This window comes from Canis lupus, chromosome 34 (genome assembly GCF_048164855.1).
Source record: "Canis lupus baileyi chromosome 34, mCanLup2.hap1, whole genome shotgun sequence".
In the NCBI taxonomy this organism is placed as follows: Eukaryota; Metazoa; Chordata; class Mammalia; order Carnivora; family Canidae; genus Canis; species Canis lupus.
The window spans coordinates 22,525,204-22,540,605 of NC_132871.1; the positions used below are offsets into that span (position 1 = coordinate 22,525,204).

Genomic DNA, 15,402 nt, shown 5'->3' on the forward strand with positions numbered 1-15,402 from the left:
AACTGTGCTACTACTAGGAAATTCAGTTTCTTGATCTATAAAATTAAAGATTTTTACTCAGTTTTTCCCAATATTTTTTCAAGTCTGATCTAATCATATTTCTACATTTCAGACACCTATCAACTATATATAATTAGCTACTTCATAAATGGTTTATTAGGAAAATTTTCAGTTTTTCAATCTATAAAATAGTCATATTCTGTTATAAAATATCGAGCATTTCTTCTGATTACACTCCAGTGCACAAGTACTGGCTGTGGGTAATAGCAGCATATATTTTACTATAGATGAATAGCATCTGATTTCTCATTGTGTTTACAGAATTATTTAATTTGAGAATTGTGATTTTAAAGGTTTTTAAATTTTGTGGATTCCAACCACTCACCCAAATTCTCCCAATCTAATTTCTCTCATTAATATAAACACTCAATAAAAAGGCAATGGATATAAATGGAGAATTCATTGAAGAGGAAGTATAATTAGACAAGATAGATGATAGATAGATGATAGATAGATAGATAGATAGATAGATAGATAGATAGATGATAGATAGATAGATACTCAGCCTCACTAATAGCCAAGCAAATGGAAATTTAAATAATGAGACACCATTTTACACACATCAGACTGGAGAAAAGGTATAAAAGATTAATTACATACAGTGAAGATAAGGATATAGAAATAGGAAACCTCGTATACTAGATCACATCAGTTAATATTTGTTAAATACTTTATAGAATGTCTGGCATATAGTCAGCACTTTAAATTTATTGTTAAAAATAATTAAGGGCCATGTGGGTGGCTCAGCCAGTTAAGCGTCTGACTATTGATTTAGGCCTAGGTCATTAACTCAGGGTCCTGAGATTGAGGCCCACATCAGGCTCTGTGCTGTTCCTGGAGCCTGCTTGGGATTCTCTCTCCCTTTACCTTTGTCCCTCCCCCTGTTCTGTCCCTCTCTCAAAAAAAAAAAAAAAAATACTACTAATAATAATAAATAATTAAACTACTAGTGCAAGTATGAATTGATTAAAATCTTTTCAAAAGCTATCTGGAAAAAAGTTATCTGGAAATATCTATAAACATTAAAAATGTACTTAAATTTTAAGTGAGCACTGCTACTTTTGACAAATATATTGCAGAAATAAGAGTACCGGTATTTAAGAATGAATGTAAGAGGATATTTATACAAAAATACTGAAAATAAATTGAATGTTCATCAGCAGAAGAATAATTATATAATATCTGAATCCCAAGGAAACTGGTAAATCTTGACTTTTTTAAAAAGATTTTATTTATTTATTCATGAGAGACACGGGGGTGGGGGTGGGGGCAGAGACACAGGCTCCATGCAGGGAGCCTGATATGGGACTCCATCCCGGGACTCCAGGATCATGCCCTGGGGCGAAGGCAGGTACTAAACCGCTGAGCCACCCAGGGATCCCCAGGTAAATCATAACAATTTGAGGAGAGTTTATTCACAAAGACAGTATTTTAAAGTATGATCAGCATGGAACCTGCTTCTCCTTCTGCCTGTGTCTCTGCCTCTCTCTCTCTCTCTGTGTCTCTCATGAATAAATAAATAAAATCTTAAAAAAAAAAAAGTATGATCAGCATGTAGGGAATCCACAAGACCTATTTCAGTGACCCAATTTTAATAGGAATGGAGCTGTTACTCTCCTTGAGCCCAAGAAGAATCTGTGACCAAAGTTCATAAGGAACGTAGAGGAGAGGAGAACATGAGAGAAGTGGTCTTCAGTTGAGGGACACAGTCAGGCTGAGGTAGACTTGCATAGAGAGAACTAAGAAATAAATATGCTGTCCTGAAAAGAAGAAGAAGGAAGAAGGGAGAAAAAAGGAGATGTAGGAGAAAGAAGAAGAAAAAGAAGAGAAGAAGAAGAAAGAAGAAGAAGAAGAAGAAAAAGAAGAGAAGAAGAAGAAAGAAGAAGAAGGAGAGGAAGAAGAACAGGAAGAAGAAGAGGAGGAGGGAGGGAGGGGGAAGAGAAGGAGGAGGAGGAGGAAGAAAGGAGGGAAGGAAGGAAGGGAAGAGGGCAGGGGAGGGGGGAGGAGGAGAAGAAGAAGAAATAAATGCATTTTCCTCACTGTTTTTCCTTTCTTTACTCTCCTGCCAGAGCTACCTATTTGTCATGCCACTCAGAACCACTGGGTAAGAGAACCCCTGAGAGTCTCCTTCCCAGAGTGCAAGGTAGAGGCAGTTAGAGAGAGGATCTGGGTAGTCAAGTAGAAGTTATCTAACATAATACTCATGTCACACAGACACTATAGAATAATACTCAGGGTTTTTTGTTTGTTTGGTAGGTTTGGTTTGGTTTGATGTTTTTTTGGCTGGGTAAGGTATACTTTATTGATGGTAGATGACAAGGTGGGGCTCCCCAAGGCCCTCCCCTTCCTTGGGGTCTGGGATGTGAATTGGAGGTCAGGAGATTCTCAGTGTTTTGGGGGATTAAGTCAGGGCAGGGACTCCCCAGCCCCACTGAGGGCCTCTCTCTTCCTTTTGTTCTTGCTGGTGCTGGTGGTCCAAGAGGCTCTTACTCTTTGGGGGCCATATGGACCATGAGATCCTCCACCCAGTTGCTGTAGCCGAATTCATTGTCATACCAGGAAATGAGCTTGACAAAGTGGTCATTGAGGGCAATGCCAGCCCCGGCATCAAAGGTGGAAGAGTGGGTATCACTGTTGAAGTCGCAGGAGACAACCTGGTCCTCAGTGTAGCTCAGGATGCCCTTGAGGGGGCCCTCTGATGCCTGCTTCACCACCTTCTTGATGTCATCATATTTGGCAGCTTTCTCTGGGCAGCAGGCCAGATCCACAACTGACACGTTGGGGGTGAGGACACAGAAGGCCATGCCAGTGAGCTTCCCGTTCAGCTCAGGGATGACCTTGCCCATAGCCTTGGCGGAGCCAGTGGAAGGAGGGATGATGTCCTGGGGAGCCCCTTGGTCGTCATGCCACAGCTTCCCAGAGGGGCCGTCCACGGTCTTCTGGGTGGCAGTGATGGCATGGATGGTGGTCATGAGACCCACCATGATGCCAAAGTTGTCATGGATGATTTTGGCCAGAGGATCCAAGCAGTTGGTGGTATAGGAGGCATTGCTGACAATCTTGAGGGAGTTGTCATACTTCTCGTGGTTCATGCCTATCACAAACATGGGGGCATCAGCAGAAGGAGCAGAGATGATGACCCTCTTGGCCCTGCCCTTCAAGTGAGCCCCAGCCTTCTCCATGGTGCTAAAGACCCCAGTGGACTCCACAACACGCTCAGCACCAGCATCACCCCCATTTGATGTTGGCGGGATCCCACTCCTGGAAGATGGAGATGGACTTCCAATGGATGACAAGTTTCCCGTTCTCAGCCTTGACCATGCCATGGGATTTGCCATGGGTAGAATCCTACTGGAACATGTACACCGTGTGGTTGAGGTGAATGAAGGGGTCATTGATGGCAACAATATCCATTTTGCCATAGTTAAAAGCAGCCCTGGTGACCAGGCACCCAATATGGCCAAATCCATTCACTCCAACATCATGCTTCAGGGACACGGCTGGCACTGCACCAGAAGATGCAGCTGTCTGTTGAACGGGGAGGAGCAGAGAGCCTAATACTCAGTTTTTGAAAAGATATATGAACTGATATCAATGATCTATATCATGGATATACATATCCATATATGATACATATTTGGGAAAAAAGTAGAGTATAAAGTTTGAATATGATTCAAAGTTTCAAAACAATAATTGTGTGCATGTGTGTATGTATTAATATATAAGCATGTATGTGTGTGAATATATTAGCTTATTATTTTAGTATTTCTACAAAACTTTTGAAATATGTTAGGATGATAATATATTATAAAGATTGTGATACTGCTAACTGCATTCTGCAAGTGTGTGGCAGGTGATTGGTAATATATATTCACTAGCTGAAAGCGCTGAAATGAAGAGAGAATTTGTGCATAATTTTCATAAACTAAAGTTTGCTTTGCAATATGAATAGACAAAATAGTGTACAGAAACATAAACTTTCAGAAGGAGAAGATGACAATTCTGTGTTTTTCTCATATCCACATGGCTGGAATTTAAGTGGCCTAGAGCATACTGGAATCTGGTCTATGTTTGAGCCAGAGAAACCTAACAATCATTTGTAGGCAACTCCAGTGTGAGGGAATTCAATGAGGCCTTCAGTTCTGCAGCAACTTATCTCAAAGTCAAAAAGTTATAGGCAAGTCTGGAATGTTTGTTAGATGATAGATGATAACAAATCTGATTTCTTCCATTCAACTGGGAGTCCCTAAATACTTGGGAATTCTTCTTATTTACTGAAGGATTTTTTTTTTATAGGCATCCCCTACCTCATTTTTAATAGATGTCTGTGTATACAACACATTTTCCCATTTTTAAAGTTTTCTCAAATGTCATTGGCTTTCAAATATTATCTTTTCACAAAGCAATTTACAGACCTTGTTGTTTTAAAGATATATGCCAGACTTGGACTTGCTACAGATAACACACCACACTTGCACAGCTGTTTCGTCAACCTTACCTGGGATCATTTTCAAAATTCCAGGGCAAGACAGGAGTCCCACAACCAAATGCCTGGAACACAGCCAGTCTCACAGCACTGAGTCAGTATGACACACAAACAGTGAGTCAAAGCTATATTTGGTTCTTGGATCTACAAGACATCAAACAAATGGTATTCTCCTCCCTCTCTCCCTCTCTCTCTCTGGATATATATATATATATATATATATATATATATATATATATATATATATATCTTCCTCTCTCTTTGATCTATAAAATAATATATGAAATCAAATATGATGTCTTTCCAAAGAAATATGGATGCTCTGACTTTATGGGCCCAGGGTCTGTTGGAAAGCTCTGTGGGAGGCAACATAAGTTACACTTGGGCCTTTTTTCAGGTATGGTTGTACATATGGAGAGCATTGGCTGTCATTAATGATGCTTCAGATGTGAAAGGCAGCAATTATGTAGCTACTTTTTAAAAGAAAAAAATTCTGGTATGGCAAAGGAGCGATTTTATCAGGTATAAATTCTGATCATCTAAAATAAATGACCTATCAGGTGGGAATTATACCCTTGACATTGTAGAATTATCACCAGAACTAAATAGCTCAATGTTAGTGAAAATTGAACATTGGTTTTAATCATAAATTACATATAGCAAGCTAGACAGCGAGTAATACTGAACAAGCTAATCTAATAATTGCTTACTCTTATTTTCATGATTTATTTTTGTACTCTGAGTGCTTGAAGATAGTGGTATAGGTAGAGGTTCATAAAAGTGTCTGAAAGCTTTCATGACAAACAAACAGGTGGTTATCACTGAAAAACTTGAATAAAGCAGGTCAAAGTTTGAGAATCTCAATGTTTTCCCATACCTCCCCATGTCACCATTTTAGTTTCTAGGCCAGAAGGAAAGGAAGCAGAAAGCAAAACAAGCAAAACTGAGCAATAAAAAGTCAAGCAAATAGGAAAGCAGTAAGGTTAAATCAATGACTATTTTGTGATGTTGGGGAAGGCAGAACAAATTGCCACCAAATGATACGACAAACTTGTGAAATATAGCGCAAAGGCAGATTTATAGGCTGATACCATAGGTAGGACTGGCTAAGCGGTCTTTGGCTGAACAGAACTCTTGCAGCTGGTTTCTAAGTACCTTGTGGATCTCAGTCCATTTTCTTCTTTATTCCTACAGTGTTACTTAGTCCAGAGACTATATACCAGGGAATAATTTTAAAGGTGTCATGTCACAGTCCATTTGCAGATTGGAGCCTACTGAAAATACCCTATGAACTAATGACCAATAATTACTGACAATCCATGACTTAATAATGACCCATAGATAAAAATGTCAGTTATTAAAAAAAAAAAATGTCAGTTATTGTTCCTGCTGCCTCTCAGCACCACTGATTTTCTTCCACTGTCACCTGCCTTCTCCCCACTCTCCCATTGCTGTGATAGCTCTAAAGGAAAAACTAAAACTTTGCTATCAGTTAGGGGGCCTGTGGATTAAGAAACAAAGACATGAAGCAGTAAGAGAGAAAGAGAAAAAAAAATATATGCTTTAGGGGAAGTAGAGTTTTATACTTCTAGACTGGGCTGATAAGCCTACTCAGTGACCTATACTGCCAAAACCTAACTTCTTCATGAGCTAGCTGAATTTTTCACTTAGCTTCATATTGGGTCAAAGGTCAAGGGCCTCTTATTAGTTTCAAAAATTAGCAGAATATGTTGAATGGCTGCTAAGTAAGAAGCATTCGATAGATATTTTATCCTCACAATTATCCTGGGAGCTATGATGCTATTAATCCGATTTAAGACCTGAATAAGCAAAGACTCAGAAAAGGGTTAAGTAATTTGCCAAAACCAGGGTGATGGAGCCAAAACTCAAAGGCAAGTATCAAGCCCCAGAAAGTATCTTTGTTCCTTCTTTTGCCATTCTACCCTGCCTTCTGCATTGCTATCAGTACTTCATAGTTTAATGCAATTGATTCCGTCTAGATCCATTCATTCATCCAGGATCTGGCGAACTTCTGTTGAACACTTTTGTGGGGTACTCTGTTAATTCCTGAAGCCTCACAAGCTCAAGTGCACTAAGAAATTGACTTTGATATAGAGGTGTGGTCAGGTGGCTGCGTGTTGATTATTCAGCAGAAGCATAGATGAGTACTGCCTGGGGAGGGCCTCTACCGATTTTGTATAGCAAGTATTAGAAAGGAACTAGATAACAGAAAGTCAGAAAGTACTAATGACCAGTTTCACATTTTTTGAAAATATCACTAAACTTGATGGTTTTTAAATGTGTCATTGTGGCTAGGTTGAACTGTATTTCCCAAATTTCCCGGGGTATTTCTGGTTAGGGTGGTAACAAAAAAATATTTTCATGAGAGATTTGGAAGGGAAGAGTGATGAAGCAACCATTTTGTCTTTATTCTCAGGTCAAAGCAGGTGCTTCTCCAGCTCATGCATGTTTTCACTTATCCACTGACTCACCTTGGGATTGGGTAGTAGCCAGGCCTACAATTCTCCCTACAATTCTTCCCCTGATCTTCCTTCAGTTTCTCTGACTCCTGGGCCAAGGGCATGTTTAGCTCCATGGCAAAGGGTAGCAGCTTCTCCTGTAGGAAACTTTATCAAGGTTAGAGCCAGTTCCACTCTGTCCTCAAACAAGTTAACAGCCTGTGCTCATAAATGCCACCTTCCATTCCCGTTTGTCTGTGACTTATGCATTTCAAGCTCCAACATCAGAAAGGAAGTAGTTACTGAGACTGTTCAACCAGCTTCCACATTTTGTCTGGTCAAATTTCTATATTAAAACCTCTGATTGAAAAAAAAAAAAAAACCCTCTGATTGAACTCTAATACACTAGGGAAGGAGAGATCTAAATGTTCTCCCTCCAACATTTCTAGATTACATATCCTAACTGAGTCTCATACTCTTTGAACCTCATATATATATGTGCCTCAGGGATCATGAACCTCTTTTTTTCTTGGTCTGTGCTATAGACAGAAATCTATATGTTGCAACAAAATTAATATGTTGAAACCTAATCCCTAATGACATAGTATTTAGAGATGGGCCCTTTGGAAAGTGATTATGTCATTATATATTATGTATTATGTGTTATGGGTATACCATTATTTATTTAAATTATACAAGTAGTAGACACACATAGTCAAGAATGTGTGCAGAAAGCTATGAAATATAAAATAAAATTGGCCTTTCCTCATAGCCCTATTTCCATTCTACTATTTTAATCAGTGTCAAAAGTTCGTTTTATTAGTCACACTGAGTTTAATATTACAACTTTAAATTCTGTACTATCCCTCTGTTTTTTGATCTGTAAACACCAAATAGTAACTATTCACTTTCTTAAGTAAAGGATGAAAATTCACTGTATTTACATCATCTTCCATTCCTCTGCCACAAAGTAGACATTCTTTACTGATGTATTTTTAGTTTTCATGTAGTAATTTTACTTTAAACTGTATTTTTAACCTTTTATTTTTTCTATCAACTTTTAATCAGTAGATATTACTGATGTCCTTCTATGAAAGATGAGGAAATTAATTCACCTACTGACCTTTTCCTACATATTCTTTTTCCCCATCCCATGTCTCAATTTCTGTCAGCTATATCTTGATTTTCCAACATCAAGATGAATAATATTGACTAGTATGTTCAATTCCATCCCTGTAGTTAGGTATACTCTCTTTTATTTTTAGTTTTTTTTTTTTTTTCTCTCAAGGCTGAAAACCAATAAATAACATTTGTTATACCCACTCTTAAATACACCTATTTACTGTCCAACCAAATAAAATATTTGGACCATAAAAAGAGTAATAAAATCCTATGTAACTGAAACTTCTAAAAGGCCAGGGATAGTGGCTTCTCTTTTATTTCTTTTTCTATGTCCTTCTTTTCTGGGTCACTTTCAAATATCTTTTTCTTATATCTTATGTAATACTTCCTTGAATTACCAGGAACACATCTGCAACTGAACAACTTGTAGCAGGGGAGACACATACTAATGGGAACCATAGGACATCTCAGCTAGAGGCTGTTAGAACTAACTGACTAGGGGCAGCCTGGGTGGCTCAGCGGTTTAGCGCTGCCTTTAACCCAGGACCTGATCCAGTAGACCTGGGATCCAGTCCCGTGTCAGGCTCCCAGTATAGATTCTGCTTCTCCCTCTGCCTGTGTCTCTGCCTCTCTCTCTTTCTCTTTCTGTGTGTGTCTCTCATGACTAAATAAATAAAATCTTTAAAAAAAAAAAAAAGAATTAACTGACTATAGGATTTGGGTTTGTGTTAGATGGTTTGGGAGATAATTTAAGAAAGTAGGGTTTGCTTTCGATTACATACTCTGAGGAAGCCAGAATAATGATGTGATTGGGTGTCTTAGTAAATCTTTTCTGTAAGGAGAGAAGATTAGATGGAGGTTAAAGCCATAATTTATAAAGAAGAAGCAATCACTTATGAGCCAGGATAAAAGAATGTTGGTTATTATTGTGGTGTGGACATTGTTCATGTTTGTCTGTGTTTAGACATGATTGTGTAATGGTCTTAACTTGTCTTCTTTCATCATTGTCACGGAGTGGCTGTGTCTGATGTTGATGTGCTATGAAATTGTTTATGTTCAATAGGAGAAATCAAGGCCTAGCAATGATTGCCAGGCCAGCTCATAGCAACACCAAGATTTACCTGACAATTCCAGGCCTCCTGGATGTCAGGAGCTGCTAGCTAGCTGTCTATCATCTATCTCTCTATCTCTCTATCATCTATTTTTTAATCCTATTCATATATTATGTATATTACAGTTTGTGTATATATAAAATCTTATATATGTTGGTGAATGTAAATGTATATAATCTTACACATATACATAGATGTGTGTATGCTTTTTTTTGTGTGTGTATATACATATACATGTACACACTTGCGTGCATTCCTAACTGGAGGATATTATGCTCCTCATTTTCCTACTTACTAGGAATGCTGCTAAATATTCTATAATGCACATGATAAATCTTCACAACATAGAATTATCTGGCCCAAAATGTTGATAGTGCTGAGGTTGTGAGGAGAGAAATTCTAGTATCTATATTTATGTATATGTGTTTATGTATACATAAAATAATACATATACATATCTGTACTCCTACATATATACATGTATATGTATATGCATGTGTGCAGTATAATAGATGAGAAATTTTCTGAGTCCCTACATGTCCTCCCCTAGTTTTCCAAATTTATTTTCTTCTTACTCTTGGTTAATAATGATATGGGAGAGCTTGGTTCTTGTCTCACAGAGTCAAAGAATGAATCTTGCGAAAAAAAGGAGAGGTGAGTAAGGCCATAGAAGTTTATTAAGCAAAGATATACAGAAAGCTCTCAGAAATGAGAGGGGTCCAGACTGGGTTGCCCCTGAGGGCTTGTAGGGTTGGTCTTTTATTGAAAGCCAACCAGGGAACCTAAATCTTTTAACATATCTATTGATATCACCATTGAGTAAGGACTACTGATAACATCTTTAATGGCTTACTTCCTTTTTAGGCTCCTGCAATTCTTTGTTAGTCACAAGTAGCTGTTATAACAAGACCCCATCTCTGGCAGGGACTGGATGGTCTGGTTTATTTATCTCCGGTTTACTCGCATCTCCACATTTTTGGGATTTTTGTGAGCCTGATTCCATGGCCCCCTACCTAGCCCTGCCTTACCCCCATTTGTCCCTAATTTAATAATCTGGCTAAGTATAGAACTGTAAGCTTAGGATTTAAAAATATTACTCCACTATATTATTTAGTATTGCTGATGAAAAGTCTGAAGTAAATGTAGTTTTTAATGTTTTATAGATATTTTTTACTCTCTCGAATTTTTAAAGATTTATCTATGTACCTAGGTGTAGGTTCTTTTGTAATTTTTCCATTAATTCTATGGGTCTTTTTAACACAAATATTTATACTATTCTTCAATTTAGAAAATGTTTTCTTAGTTCTTAAGTATTTTTTCTCCTTCATTAACTGTGGTCTATATCTTTTTTCCTATACTTTTGGAGTGTATCCTCTACATACTGTCTCTGTATCATATAGCCTAGAAAACATCTTTAATTTGGATCACTTATTTAGTCTTCAGCCATCTTTATTTTATTAATCAGAAAATTTATTGGTTTTGGCTTCAAAAATCATAGCATAGTTTTCAAAATTTTTAATTTTTAAAAAATTTTCTTTTCTCTACCTGTCGTCTTGGTTTTATTTTTAAAATACAGCACGATTTGAAAATCTCTGAAGTTATTAATTATATATTTTGATTACTTTTTTCTCTAATGATTTGTTTCTAGCCTGTTTTATTTTTGCTGTCATCCATATTGTTGACTGTCCTTATCTCTCAGTTCCATTTTGATTGCCCATTTTTAATTAATTGAAAGACTAGGTTAATTAACATACGCAAGGAGCCTGGAGACCCACACAATTGCCAGGAGAATGACTTGACTCTGGAGATGGAGCAGGATAAGTTATTTCCCTCAAGGGCAGATTGGATTTTCTGATTTTCCCTTCTTTATTCACTGAGGCTGTCAGGAATTATGCAAAACTCCAGTGTGTCTCTCTCATAGAACCTTAAACCCTCCCCAGACAGATTACAAACTTTCTTTAAGTTATGTCAGGGTATTACGAGGTGGGCAAAAGCCCTTTATGTCAACCACTCTGTTTTCTTGTGCAAGAAAGGAAGGGGTTACTCTCTTAGATATTTTGTAATCAATTATTTAATAACTTTTTCTGATGGCTCCAAAGCCCACTGCTGGGAAAACTACTGATGAGTATCTTGGGCTTCTGTCTCCAGGGCCCTTCTGGATGTTGGTGCTGGATAAACACTGCATGAGTCTGTGTGAATGGAGATTCTGGGAGTCGTGCAGTGCACAGCTTGAGAACTACAGTTCTGCTCTTTCATCGCTTTGATATTTCTGTCACTCTCAGTCTAGCTTGCAAAATATCTCTGAATTCTTATCTTCATGGATTCCCAATGATCTCACTTTTTTCTCTTATGAATATTATTTTAAATATTTAATATTGGTGAAGTTTTGGAATATAGGTGAGGTCCGGAGCCGATGACCAAGAAAGAATTCTTGAGACGTCTTTGGTGCAAAATGTGGTTTTATTAAAGCTTGGGGACAGGAAGAGCTGCTGCCTTGGGCCTGTGAGGGGTGACTGATTATATACCTGGGAGTTGCCTGGGATTTGAAGATAGGGTACTCGCTAAGGAATTTTGGAAGCAAGGTTTCCAGGACCCTGAGGGGGCTAGCGTTTGGTGGGAAAAGATCACTTAATACCCTCTAGTAAAGCCTGAGTCGTGAGACCCTTCAGATGTGTATCAGTGGGCCATATGCTTGGGGGATAATTGCTAACAAGTATCTTGGGGGTTTAAAGATAAAGGAAATTTCTAAAGGAATTTTTATATGTTAAAGTAGACTTAGAGTCTCTTGGAGGTCGGGCTAAGATTGCCTTTTGCCCTTAGCAAAGTATGAACATAGAGGCAGTTGAGTCTGTAGAGGAATGTCACTCTCTTGTTTCAAGGACTTGTCAATGTGCTTTGTCCTCAGCTAGTCCTCTGTTCCCCCATCAATATGACTTTAGAAGGAAGGGAAAATCAAGTATTCTTAGCCCGATGACTTGAATCAGAAACTATGCATTATGTTTAGTTGTATTAGTTTCCCTGGATATTATCTCTAATTAGATTAACCCCTAATATTATCACTCCAAAACTCAGGAGAAATAGGCAAGCTTCACATAACATTTATATATAAAATTTTCAATTTTATTTGTGAAAAACTATGACTAATTCAGAATAACACAGAGATCATTTAGGAATTCCTTGGGAACTTCTTTATTAGCCTCAGATACTTGAAACATTGAAACACATTAAAGTATATGTATATAAATGAGAAATAGAGTCATGAGGATGGAAATTACTTTTTTTGAAATTTACTTTTTAGAAGAAGTGATAATATTTATGTCTATAAGTTCCTCTACTGAAAATTTCAGGTAAGATAAGTAAATTCTATTTAAGGGAGAAAGGATTAATCTTAAAACTTTTAGTTTAGGAAGAAAAAGAATAGAAAGAGAAGGAAAGGAATAAAAGACTGATTCTTGACTGTTTCTTTCCTATTCTAACCAATGGAAAACAATCAGTTGTGTCTTTGGCTTAATACTTGTCAACCAAAGGAGGACAAGTGATGTGTCACAGGTTGGGTTCCCTGAGAAGCAAACTCTCAGATGGAGATCTGTATGCAGGATGTTTATTAGGGAGTGCTCTTAAAGTCAATACCATGGAAGGGAGGGAAAAGAAGCAGGAGAACATAGTTGAACCAGGATGTAGCCCAACCAAGACTTCAGCTCATCCCACAGGAAGCTCTGGAACTCATCTGTGTTTTGGAGATGTCTCTATTTAGTATAAAAGAGCTGAGCCTTGATATACCCAGGATGATCAGCCATTGGATATAGGCACACCTATAGAGGTGTAGCTTGGCTGAGGTAACTTTTTTTTTTTTTTTTCCTGAAAATAGCCCTCAAAAAGGCTAATAGTTGATGGCCATCTTCTGATATCACACCCAACATCTAGGGAAATAATAATTCCTTTATCCCTGAAAGGCAATTCAGGGAGTACATCATGCTTTAACCGTAATGCACCCCTTCTACAACTTTCTACTTCTTCTTACAGGTTCTGGAGCATCTTCCTTCTCTTTGAGAAAGGGGAGGATAAAAGAGGAAGGTTAGTGGGACAAACTAGCCCTAGTTGCTAGCTCAGGTTCTAACAGCGCAACAGGAGATGTTTCTCAAAAGCCATAAATACAGACTATAGATGCAATGGCTGTGCTCCAGAATCCTAGAGGTCTGCATAGCATTCTCCCACTAGGGCTTGTCATGAAGTCCATATGGTGTCCTTTCCACTGCTAATATTTCTAGTACGTCAGAGCTATATGACTGCAATTCAGAGTTGCCTGCGCTGCAGCCAGGAATTACTACGGAGCCCTTTCCTGCTCTGGGGCTAACTCTTAGCCACTGATCTTTCAGGTACTAGCTCTAGCCTCAGGTGTGAAGTATGCTGCCTCCAGGCCTACCAGCCCTAGGTTTCGTTCTTCACTGGTGGGAGGCACAAAATGCAGTAACATGCCCTTTACTTTGAAGAGAATGTCCTAGCATGCTGCAGCCTTAAAATTTTTAGTAGCCTGGTGGGCCCCTGAAGCTATTTCATAGGATTTATTTCACACTCTCTGGAATGCATATGACTTATCAAGACTTCCATCATACTAGCCACTTCTTGCTCATCCAGTCCAATTAGAATGATGTCATTTATATAATAGTAGAGCAGAATGATGTTCTGTGAAATTATCAGACAGTCTGGATTTCTTCAAACTACATTATGTCAAGAAGATAGAATAGCTACCATATCCTAGAGCAAAACTGTAGATATATTTTGTTGTCTGTTCTTTTCTACTGACAAAGATACAAAAGAAAACATTCACCAGATCAAATCAATGGCCACTTAACAAGTTCCTGAGGTCATGCTAATCTGTTCTAGCAAATATACCACATCTGGCACCACAGCAATAACTGGTGCTGTTGCTTTCTTGAGTTTACAGTAATCCACTTTATCCTTTGTGGTTTTTTGTTTTTGCATTTTGGGCTTTGTTTTTTGTAGGGATAAGAGGGGTCTTAAACAAAGCTGTGATGACTATCATTCCTGTGTCTTTTAAGGTATTTAGAGGTGATGTTAATTTCTGCCATTCCCTGCAGTGAGATAATGTTGTTTATTTCTCCTATCCTAGTTTAGGTGGAGCAGTTTTAGAGATTTCTGCTTGGTCTTAATAGCTCTTGCACCACAGGCCAAGAACCTAATGTATGGGTTGGCACCAAATAGCAAATATAAACATTATATATTTGGGGCTCAAATGATCATTTGGTGATTCTGCAAATGCAGTCAACCCACTGTGAACTATGCCTGGGCCAGAAGACCATTTATTATCTATCCTTACGTGATCTCACTATATAAAAGTTTATGACATTACATCTCACAGTATCATTTCATCTCAGACCTATGTCCAACAGTTCTTTTTTTTTTTTTTTTTAAGATTTTATTTATTTATTCATGAGAGACACAGAGAGAGGGAGAAGCAGGCTCCATGTAGGAAGCCCCATGTGGGACTCCATCTCAGATCTCCAGGATCATGCCCTGGGCCAAAGGCAGGCGCTTAACTGCTGAGCCACCTGGGCTGCCCTGTCCAACAGTTCTTAAAATAAAATAAAAACTGAAAGAGAACAATTTTAAGCCCTACCTAAACTAAAAACGCTTACCTGGAAAGTCTAACATGAACCCTTTCAACCAAACTAATAAAGTAGCATGGGGATCCCTGAGTGGCTCAGTGGTTTAGCACCTGCCTTCAGCCCAGGGAATAATCCTGGGGTCTGGGGATTGAGTCCCACACCAGGCTCCCTGCATGGAGCCTGCTTCTCCCTCTGCCTCTGTCTCTGCCTGTCTCTCGTGAATAAATAAATAACATTAAAAAAAAAAGAAAGAAAGAAAGAAAGAAAAAAGACGTTCATCTGTTATTTGCCCATTTCTTTAAATATGTCACTTACTGAGAAAAAACTTAGGCACTTGTTGAGTTTCAGATGTGAATAAGACAAAATCCTGCTTTCATGAAGATTACATTTTATAGGAAGGGACAGATACTAAATCCATAAGCAACAAATATACAAGGTAATTTCAGATAATTTAGTAATGGGCATATGTTATATGGATACTTTAATATACTTTATTGGGCACTAGCTCTATTCATACACTAAGTAGTGTGTGGAAT

The 15,402-nt window shown here is 38.1% G+C and overlaps 1 pseudogene; it reads right to left on the reverse strand.

Annotated features, from left to right (window-relative positions):
- Positions 1-2,546: 2,546 nt before the first annotated feature.
- On the reverse strand, positions 2,547-14,222 carry LOC140624097 (glyceraldehyde-3-phosphate dehydrogenase-like; annotated as a pseudogene).
- Between the last annotated feature and the right edge of the window lie 1,180 nt (positions 14,223-15,402).